Raw genomic sequence first — 10,182 nt, forward strand, 5'->3', positions numbered from 1 at the left:
CTGCAAACCACAACTACTGAAGCCTGTGTGCCTGGAGCCCGTGCTCTGCAACAGGAGAAGCCACTGCAATAAGCACACGCACCACAACAAAGAGTAGCCCCCGCTCACCACAACTAGAGAAAGCCCGCACACAACAACGAAGACCCAATGCAGCCAAAACTAAATAAATAAATAAGCATCTGCCTGCCAGTACAGGGCACACGGGTTTGATCCCTGGGCCAGGAAGATCCCACATGCGTGGGGCAACCAAGCCTGTGTGTCACAACTACTGAGCCCACATGCCGCAACTACTGAAGCCCATGGGCTCTGGGGCCCCCGTGCAGCAACTACTGAGCCCGCACGCTGCAAATACTGAAGCCCGCACACCTAGAGCCTGCGCTCCGCAACAAGATAAGCCACTGCAATGAGAAGCCTGCACACTGCAGCGAAGAGTAACCCCTGCTAGCCACCAACTACAGAAAAGCCCGCACACAGCAACAAAGACTCAGCACAGCCAAAAAAATAAAAGCTCAGTCCCAGAACATTTCACTGGTGAATTCTATTAGATAATTAAAGATGATATAATATTATCTTTCACAAATTCTTTCATAAGCCGAGGAGAAAGGAACACTCCCCAACTCATTCTATGAAAACAGACCAATATCCCTTATGAACATACTTGCAAAACTCCTTAACACAACATTATCAAGTAAAATCCAGCAACATATAAATAGTTAGTGCAAGGTTGGTTTAACATCTGAAAATCAATGAAGGTAAATCACCATATTAATAAAATAAATGACAAAAACCATAATGTCATTTTAGTAGCTGTGGAAAAAACCTTTGACAAAATCCACCATCAATTAATGATAAAAGCTCTTAAGCTAGGAATAAAAGGGGACTTTCTCAACGTGATAAAGTGTATCTAACTAAAATCTACAGTCAATATATATATACTTAATTTATTTTAATTTTTTGGCTGTGCTGGGTCTTCGCTGCTGCGCACGGGCTTTCTCTAGTTGCGGTGAGTGGGGGCTGCTCTTCATCATGGTGCGCGGGCTTCTCATTGTGGTGACTTCTCATGTTGTGGAGCACGGGCTCTAGGCGCGTGGGCTTGGGTACTTGCAGTACACAGGCTCAGTAGTTGTGGCGCATGGGCTTAGCTGCTCCACAGCATGTGGGATCTTCCCGGACCAGGGCTCGAACCCATGTCCCCCGCATTGGCAGGCGGATTCTTAACCACTGAGCCACCAAGGAAGTCCCTACAGTCAATATTAAATATTGTGGTAAAAGACTGAATGTTTCCCTATAAATTCAGGAACAAGGCAAGGATATCTGCTGTTGCCATTTTTTTTTCTTTTTCTTTTTTTTTTGAGGCTGCACCGGGTGGCATGTGGGATCTTAGTTCCCCAACCAGAGATTGAACCCATGCCCCCTGCAGTGGAAGCACAGAGTCCCAACCACTGGACCTCTAGGGAATTCCCAGTTGCCACTTTTAATCAACATTGTGCTGGAGGTTTTAGTCAGTGTGATAAGGCCAAACAGTAAAAAATAAAAATGAAGCAATTCACATTGGAAAAGAAGTAAAACTGTCTTTATTCAAAAATGACATGATCCTGCTTAGAGAAAATGCTAAGAAATTCACAGAAAAACTGCTATTGTTAAGATGATTATACTGCCCCAATTCAGCTACAGATTCAAGGCAATCCCTATCAAAATCCCAGCTGTGTTTTTTGCAGAAATTGACAAGCTACTTCCAAAATTAATATGGAAATGCAAAAGATCTAGAATAGCCAAAACAATCTTGAAAGAAAAAAGTTTGGAGGACTCACAATTTCTGATTTCAAAACTTACTACAGAATTACAGTAATCAACACAACATGGTACTGGCATTAAGATGGACATATAGACCAATGAAATAGAATTGAGAGTCCAGAAATGAGCCCTCACACATAAGGTCAATTTAGTTTTGGCAAAGTTTCCAAGGCAATTCAATGGGAAAAAGATATTTTATACAAGTGTTGGCAAGGATGTGGAGAAACTGGATTCCACATACATTCGTGACAGGAGTGTAAAGTACTACAGCCACTTTGGAAAACAGTTTGGCAGTTCCTTAAAAAATTAAAAATAAGCTTACAAATGAAAACATATGTCCACACAAAGCATTGTACATGAATATTCATAGCAGCAATACTCACAATAGCCAAAACTAGGAAATAATCCAAATGTCCATTAACAGCTTAATGGATAAACATAATGTGATTTATTCACACAATGGAACACTACTCAGTGATAAAAAGGAGTAACTACTGATTACTGACACACACTATGACAGAGATGAACCTCAAAAACATTATACTAAGGGAAAGCTAGACACAAATGACCGTATATGATACGATCCCATTAACACGAAGTATACAGAAAAGGTAAATCTATACAGATAGAGGTAGATTAGGGGATGCCTGGGCTGGATTTAGGGGTGGGGATTGACTGCAAAAAATCTGGAATGTTGTAATAGTTGCATAACTCTGTAAATCTACTAAACATAATTGAATTATGTATGTACTTATAAAATTACAATGGGTGAATTTTTTTTTTTTTACAATGGGTGAATTTTAGAGCATATACATTGAACCTCAGTAAAGCTGTTAAAAGAAAGTATCATAGGTTTAGGGACCAGAGTATTGGGATAATTTAGGGACATTTTATTATTGTAGCTGGGGGAAAATCTGAGATAGGTTCAAATCTGAGGGCTATATTCAACTATATACCTGTGATAAGCTGAATAATGGCCCCAAAGATATTCAGATACTAATCCCTGATACTTGTGAATATAATTTTATACATATAGCAAAAGGGACTCTGAAGATGTGACTAAGTTAAGGATCTTGAAATGGGAAGATTATTCTGGATTATCCACGTATGTGGGCCCTACATGTAATCACAAGTACCCTTATAAGAAGGAAGCAGGGGTTGATTTGACTACAGAAGTAAGAGATGTGAAGATGGAAACAAGAGGCTGGAGGAAGGGGTCAGGAGCTAAGGAATGCAGGCATTGCCAAAAGCTCTGAAATGCAAGGAAGTAGATTCTCCCCTAGAGCCTCCAGAAGGAACACAGTCCTGCTGATGCCTTGATTTTAGACCAGTAAAACTGATTGCAGATATCTGGACCCTAGAACAGCAAGGGAATACATTTGTGCTGTTTTAAGTCACAAAGTTTGTGGCAATTTATTGTAATGGCTACAGGCAACTAATAAAATATCCAACCTCAAATGTATTTGATTTATATTTTATAAATTTTGAAATTGCTGCAAACACTAAAAACTTAAAAATTTCATATTATAATCTGAATTTTTTTTTAATTGGAAAATTAGGCAGCACAATTCCCCATCAATATGGCAGAACTTATTCAGAACTTACCCGTTTCCTGCATCCCATCCCCACCCAAGAACACCATCAGTGTACCTCCCAATGTCTGGATTCATCTGTCTGAATTACAGCTTGTGCACAGCCTCACAAAACAGCCCCACAAATGTGCTTTGGCACTGCCAGTGGGGGCCCCTCAGGGTCTCCATATTGAAGAGGAGATTCGCCCTGGAGTACTTCTGGCTGCCTTCCTCCCAATTTCCTGTGGGTAACTGTTTTGACTAGTATACACCCACACCCTTGCCCAAAACTCTGGAGACTGCCTGGTCTGAATCATATTTGTTGAAAATAAACATTTTCTTAATCCACAAATAGTTTTGCATTGCCCTTAGTAGAAAATCCCAAATCCTTAAAGTGGCCCACAGGCTCCTGCCTTTCCCTCCTGCCATCCCACTCCATACTCAGGCCACACCAGCCTTTTCTTAATGTCATAAATGTTCCCAGCAATTCCCTACCTTGGGCCTTTGCACAAGCCCTTTCCTTTTTATGCAAACTGTTCTGGGATTCCTTTCTGCTTCTCACCTTTCTTGGGTCTCACCTAAGGCAATTTCCTCAGGGAAACCTTCCCTGACCAACCAAAATGAAGTCTAGCTATATTCCCTATACTATAGACTCCTACATATAAGCCCCATAATACAGCCTCCCATATCCTATGCCATCCCTTCCCAGTGCTTACTGAAGTTTTCAGTTTTGTATTTTTGTGGTTAAGTATTTAAAACTGTTCCCTCGCGAGAGTCCCTCCCTCCGTGAAGACAGCTTCTTGAGAGGCTGTGTCTGTCCCTCATTTGTTGAATCAATACATGAATGAAAGGGAACCATTTACAAAGACACTTTTCCCCTCCATCCTCGGCAATATAAAATATGCAGAGATTCTTACTGTTTTAAACCTTTTTTATTAAATAGGATGTTGGATATATCTTTATAATTTGCCTAACTAAAAGGCCTAGGGCTTAAGTGTTTTTCTAAAAATAAATGAGAAGTTAGTCACCAAAGCTGAAGTCTAGCAGTATAAAGAAACTCTGGCACTTGGAGACCACAGCTCATCCTGGATGAGACTGAAGGTCTGAGTGACCCTCAGACTCTCAGCACAGGGCCAGTGAGACTACAGCTCCCCTTTCCTCAGCAGCCTGCAGCGCTCATGGCCTTTTCTCTGATATGCTGTGACTTCATCTCTATTAATGGATATTTAGGCTCCATCCCAAGTGGTTTGCTGTTTTAAAGCAGAAATGAACATCCTTTTACAATGTTCTTTGTACATTTATGTGAGGATTTCCACAGTGTAAATTCCTTGAAATAGACTTGCCAGATTATAGGGATAACTTGTTTTAAATTATTGATAGATATTGCTGAATTGGTCTCTAAAAAAGCTTTGCCAGTTTATACTCACCCCAAGGGTATCCTTTTGCCCCCCACACTGGGTATCACTTTGTATTAATTTACAATTTTAAGCTACCAGTGAGGTTAAACTTTTTTGCATATGTTAAACTGCCCTTTGTATTTCCCTTGTGAACTATTTATTCAAATTCTTTGAGCAGTTGAGATGCAACACCAAATATAAAAGTAAACTCCTATATTTTATTCTATTACTTGAGTGGGGTTCTTAATGTGTAGATCTTTAATCTATCTGACATTTTTTTTATGAGCTGAAATTCTACCTTTGTATTTAACATTTATGACTTTTTTTTTACAAGTGGGAAGTAAAGTTGTCCTTGTCTTACATATTTGAGATATCATCTTTATCATAGATTAAATCCTATGCACATGTAAGGCTATTTCCAGACTTTCTATTCTGTTCCTTGTGTGGCCTTGCATTCATGGCCATATCCACCTCCTCTGCAATGGCATATGTGACAAACCCGAAGCCTCTGGAGCGCTTGGTGCTTGGATCCCTCATTACCACACAATCTGTGAGCGCTTCCCATTGCTCAGAATGGCTCCTCAGAATGTCATCGGTTGTTTCAAAGCTCAAACCTCCGATGAAGAGCTTCCGCAGCTGTTCGGGCTCTTTGGGAGACCCTGACTTAGACATGACAGCAGTGGAGGGGGGAGACATCAACGATGCTCACTTGGCGGCATCCATGGGCAGAAAGCCATCAAGTTATTTTAAAACCCACTGACTTTCAATTCTTTTACTTTCAAACTCCTTGAGCATTTTTATTTTAGGCATACCTTTTATTGATAGCATATATTTTCATTAAGTTTTTAAAAACTGTATCTGAAAGTATTTTCTTTCAGTTGGCAAGTCTCTCCCATTCAATTATTGTTATGCAGATAGATTTAGTTGTGTCATCTTTTATAGATTCAGATTGCTTTTTAATACCCCCTCGTTTTCCCTCATTTGCTTTCTGGTCTGTGTTTTCTTTGTTGTTTCTCCCCAACCCCAACAATTTGAAAAATGTATAATTTTTAGAAATTAATCTTTATCTTTTTACTTATAAATAAATATCCTTAAGCCTGTGTAACTTCAAAGTCACTCCCCTTAGAAACCTAGATACCAACAGAACAAGACAAAAATTAGAGATACTGATGATCTAAACAATACAATTAATAAATTTGATCTATTAGGTATAATAGAACCCTACACCCAACAGAGAATTCACACTCTTTTTGAGCGCCAGAAGAACATTTAAACTGGCCGTGAAAGAAGCTGTAATAAATTTCATAGAATCAATATCATACAGACCATGTCATCTGCCCCTAATGCACTAAAATTAGAATAACAAAAGTCGTGCTTAAAAACATATGCCTCTTGCATTTTGCTGGTTCTGCTGTCCCCTCTGATCTCTTCTGCCTGCCCCTCCCTCGTGGATTGCTAGGTGGCTGTGGGAAACTTGAAATTCTTCTCACTCTACACAGCAATTCATGTTCTCTAGCCTCTCTTTGAAAACTCAAACCAACGTAGCATTGCCCCTGTGGACAGCAATGAGAGCCTGTGGTAAGGAGATTCTACACAGCTAGGGAGGCCAGGCAAGGCTGGACTGCATGAGAGATGCTGAAATGATATCAACAGAGGAGTAGGAGTTACCTTGGCAAAGAGGAGGAAAGAGTGTGCCAGGGAGAGGAAATAGCAGGTGCAAAGGCCCTGTGGCAGGAAGGAGCAAGGTAAAATACAAGAGATGGAAAGGAGGCCGGCTTGACTAGGCTACTATGAGTCAGGGAGAGGCTGTACAGGTAGGTTGGCACAAGGTCATTTGGGCCTCACTGGCCAGGCTGAGGCTGGCTGCCCTTATTCTAAGAGCAATGAGAAACCATTATGATTGTTTTTGTTTTTAATTTGTTATTGTTAAATATAACACAAATTCAGAAAATCATATAAAGCAAGTATATCATTTAATGAATTACTGTCAAGTAAACATCACAGGTGGGAGGAAACTAAGGAGACATGATGACCAAATGCAATGTGGGATCCTGGATTGGATCTTGGAAAAGAAAAAATGATGTTAATGGAAAAACTGGTGAAATCTGAATAAAGTCTGTAGTCTAGTTAATGATATTGTACCAAATGTTGGTTTCTTAGTTTGGAGGAATGTACCTATAAAATGTTAACATTAATGGAAGCTGGGTTAAGGATAAATGGGAACTCTCTGTACTATTTTTGGAGCTTTTCTGTAAACCTAAAATTATCCCCAAAGTTAAAAAAAAATTAAGTTGACAAATACCAAAAACATCCTCAAATCCAGAAAATAATGTAATTTTAAAAAGCTAACCACCTCACATACTTTTGTAATACTTTTCTCCTGCTGTTTTTTGGTTTCATTTGACCATGTCTTCACATAACAATGATTTTGTAATATTTTCTAAAGATAGAATAAAAGGTCTTTTCTCCTTCAGACTGTGCTACAAAGCTACAGTAATCAAAAGAGTATGGTACTGGCACAAAAGCAGAGATGTAGATCAATGGAACAAAATAGAGAGCCCAGAAATAAATTCATGGACTTACGGTCAGTTAATCTACAACAAAGGAGGCAAGAATATACAATGGAGAAAAGAGAGTCTCTTCAATAAATTGTGCTGGGAAAACGGGACAGCTACATGTAAAAGAATGAAATTAGAACATTTTCTCACACCATATATAAAAATAAACTCAAAAGGGATTGAAGATCTAAATGTAAGGTCAGAAACCATAAAACTCCTAGAAGAAAACATGGACAGAACACTCTTTGACATAAATTGTAGCAATATTTTCTTTTTGGTTCTGTCTCCTAAGATAAAAGAAACAAAAGCAAAAAAATAAATGGGACCTAATTAAGCTTAAAATCTTTTGCACAGCAAAGGAAACCATCCACAAAACAAAAAGACAACTTACTGAATGGGAGAAAATATTTACAAATGATATGACTGATAAGGGGTTAATATCCAAAATACACAGGCAGATCATACAACTCAACATCAAAAACAAACAAACAAACAACCCAATTAAAAAATAAGCAGAAGACCTGAACAGACATTTTTCCACCGAAGAAATACAGATGGTCAACAGCCACATGAAAAAATGCACAACATTGTTAATCATCAGGGAAATGCAAATCAAAACCACAATGAGATATCACCTCACACCTCTCAGAACGGCTATCATCAAAAAGACCACAAGTAACAAATGTTGGTAAGGATGTGGAGCAAAGAGAACCCTCGTGCACTAAATGTACAAGTGAAAAGATAAGTTGGTGCAGCCACTGTGGAAAATGGTACGGAAGTTCCTCAAAAAACTAAAAACAGAACTACCATATGATTCAGCAATTCCGCTCTCTGGTATATATGTGAAGAAAATGAAAACATTAATTTGAAAAGACATATGAACTCCCAGTGTTCATACAGCATGTTTACAATGGCCAAGATATGGAAGCAACCTAAGTGTCCAACAATATACATACAATGGGTGCTCGCTTCGGCAGCACATATACTAAAATTGGAACGATACAGAGATTAGCACGGCCCCTGCACAAGGATGACACGCAAATGCGTGAAGCGTTCCATATTTTTTAGAAATTTCTCCAAAGAAGATATACAGATTGCCAACAAACACATGAAAGAATGCTCAACATCATTAATCATTAGAGAAATGGAAATCAAATCTACAATGAGATATCATCTCACACTAGTCAGAATGGCCATCATCAAAAAATCTACAAACAATAGATGCTGGAGAGGGTGTATCAGTTCTAAAAAAGAATGAAATTTTGCCATTTGCAACAACATGGATAGACTTGGAGGATCTTATGCTTAGTGAAATAAGTCAGACAGAGAGAGACAAATACTGTATGTTATCACTTATATGTGGAATCTAAAACATACAGCAAACGAGTGAATATAACAAAAAAGAAACAGACTCACAGATATAGAGATCAAACTAGTAGTTATGAGAGGAGAGGGAAGGGGTAGGTGCAAGATAGGAGTAGGGGATTAAGAGGTACAAACTACTGTGTATAAAATAAATAAGCTAAGAGGATAGATTGTACAGCACAAGGAATATAGCCAATATTTTATAATAACTATAAAAGGAGTATAAACTTTAAAAATTGTGAATCACTATGTTGTACACCTGAAACTTATATCTTATAAATCAACTATATCTCAATAAAAATAAATAAACGAATTAATTTTTTAAAGGTCTTTTCTTCAAAATAACAGGTAAAACTAAAACCTAGCGTTTAAGGATTGCACTTGGGGGATGTGTTAGGGACGTACACGGCTCAGGTCCCCTCAAGGAAGGACATGTCTCATAAATTTCCTCCCATCTCTGATGGTTATCATGACCTCAACACTTTTGAAGGGTCCTACTCAGGTATTCTGAAGGATGCCCCTCAATTTGGATTTGTCTGTTGTCTTTCTCTTGTTTAGAAAGCAGCTATGAGTTTTTAGAAAGGCACAGAGGTGAAATGCCCTTATAGCATTGGGAACATGCTAATCAATATGATTTATCACCAGGGATGTTGATCTAGATCACTTGATTAAGGTGGTGTTTGCCAGGTTTTGTCACTGTAAAATTTCCATTTTTCATACTCTATTCTTTGAAGGTGAGTCTCAGAGTCCAGTCACACACAAGGAGAGGGGAATTAAGTTCCACTTCTTGGAGGGGGCAGTATCTATTAGAATTCTTCTGTAAGGAAGCATTTTCTCTTCTCCTCATTTACTTATTTATTCATTCAATCATTTATTGATATAACTTTAGACTCATGAATATTTATTTTATTTTATGGGTTATAATCCAATACTATTGTGATATATTGTATTACTCAAATTGTTCCAGCTCTGGCCACTGGGAGTTCTTTCATGTTGGCGTCTGTGCTCTTTTGACACTACCCTTCTACTTTCCCTGCTTTTCTTCCTGAGGATTTCCTTGTTTTCTGGCTTTACAAAATCATACAAGCTCATCTTGTATTTTCCCTGCCCTAGTCCTAGAATCAGCCATTTCTCCAAAGAAATCTCCAGGGAAAGTCTGAGGATTGAAAAGAGAAGAGGGCTGAGAAATAAACCAATGTTAAGAAATGGGGGAGGAAGAGAAGCCCCTGAAGGAGACCTAGAAGTAGTGAGTGGAGGAAGAGGCAGGAGTAAACGCGTAGAAGAGCCCAGGGACTTCCCTGGTGGTCCAGCAGTTAAGACTCCCTCCGTGCTCCCAATGCAGGGGGCCTGGGTTCGATCCCTGGTCAGGGAACTAGATCCCACATGCTGCAACTAAAAGCCCGCATGCCACAACTAAAAGATCCCGCATGCTGCAACTAAAGATCCCGCATGCTGCAACTAAGACCCGGCACAGCCAAATAAATAAAAATAAATTAA

At 39.0% G+C, this 10,182-nt stretch overlaps 1 non-coding gene across 1 annotated transcript; it reads left to right on the top strand.

Moving 5' to 3' along the window:
* Window positions 1-8,281: 8,281 nt before the first annotated feature.
* LOC112412343 (U6 spliceosomal RNA) lies at window positions 8,282-8,385 on the top strand. The gene has a single exon (XR_003005786.1). It is a non-coding gene; the product is annotated as a U6 spliceosomal RNA (small nuclear RNA).
* The last annotated feature ends 1,797 nt before the right edge of the window (window positions 8,386-10,182 follow it).

Source organism: Neophocaena asiaeorientalis, unplaced genomic scaffold (genome assembly GCF_003031525.2).
Source record: "Neophocaena asiaeorientalis asiaeorientalis breed wild unplaced genomic scaffold, Neophocaena_asiaeorientalis_V1.1 scaffold337, whole genome shotgun sequence".
Lineage (NCBI taxonomy): Eukaryota > Metazoa > Chordata > Mammalia > Artiodactyla > Phocoenidae > Neophocaena > Neophocaena asiaeorientalis.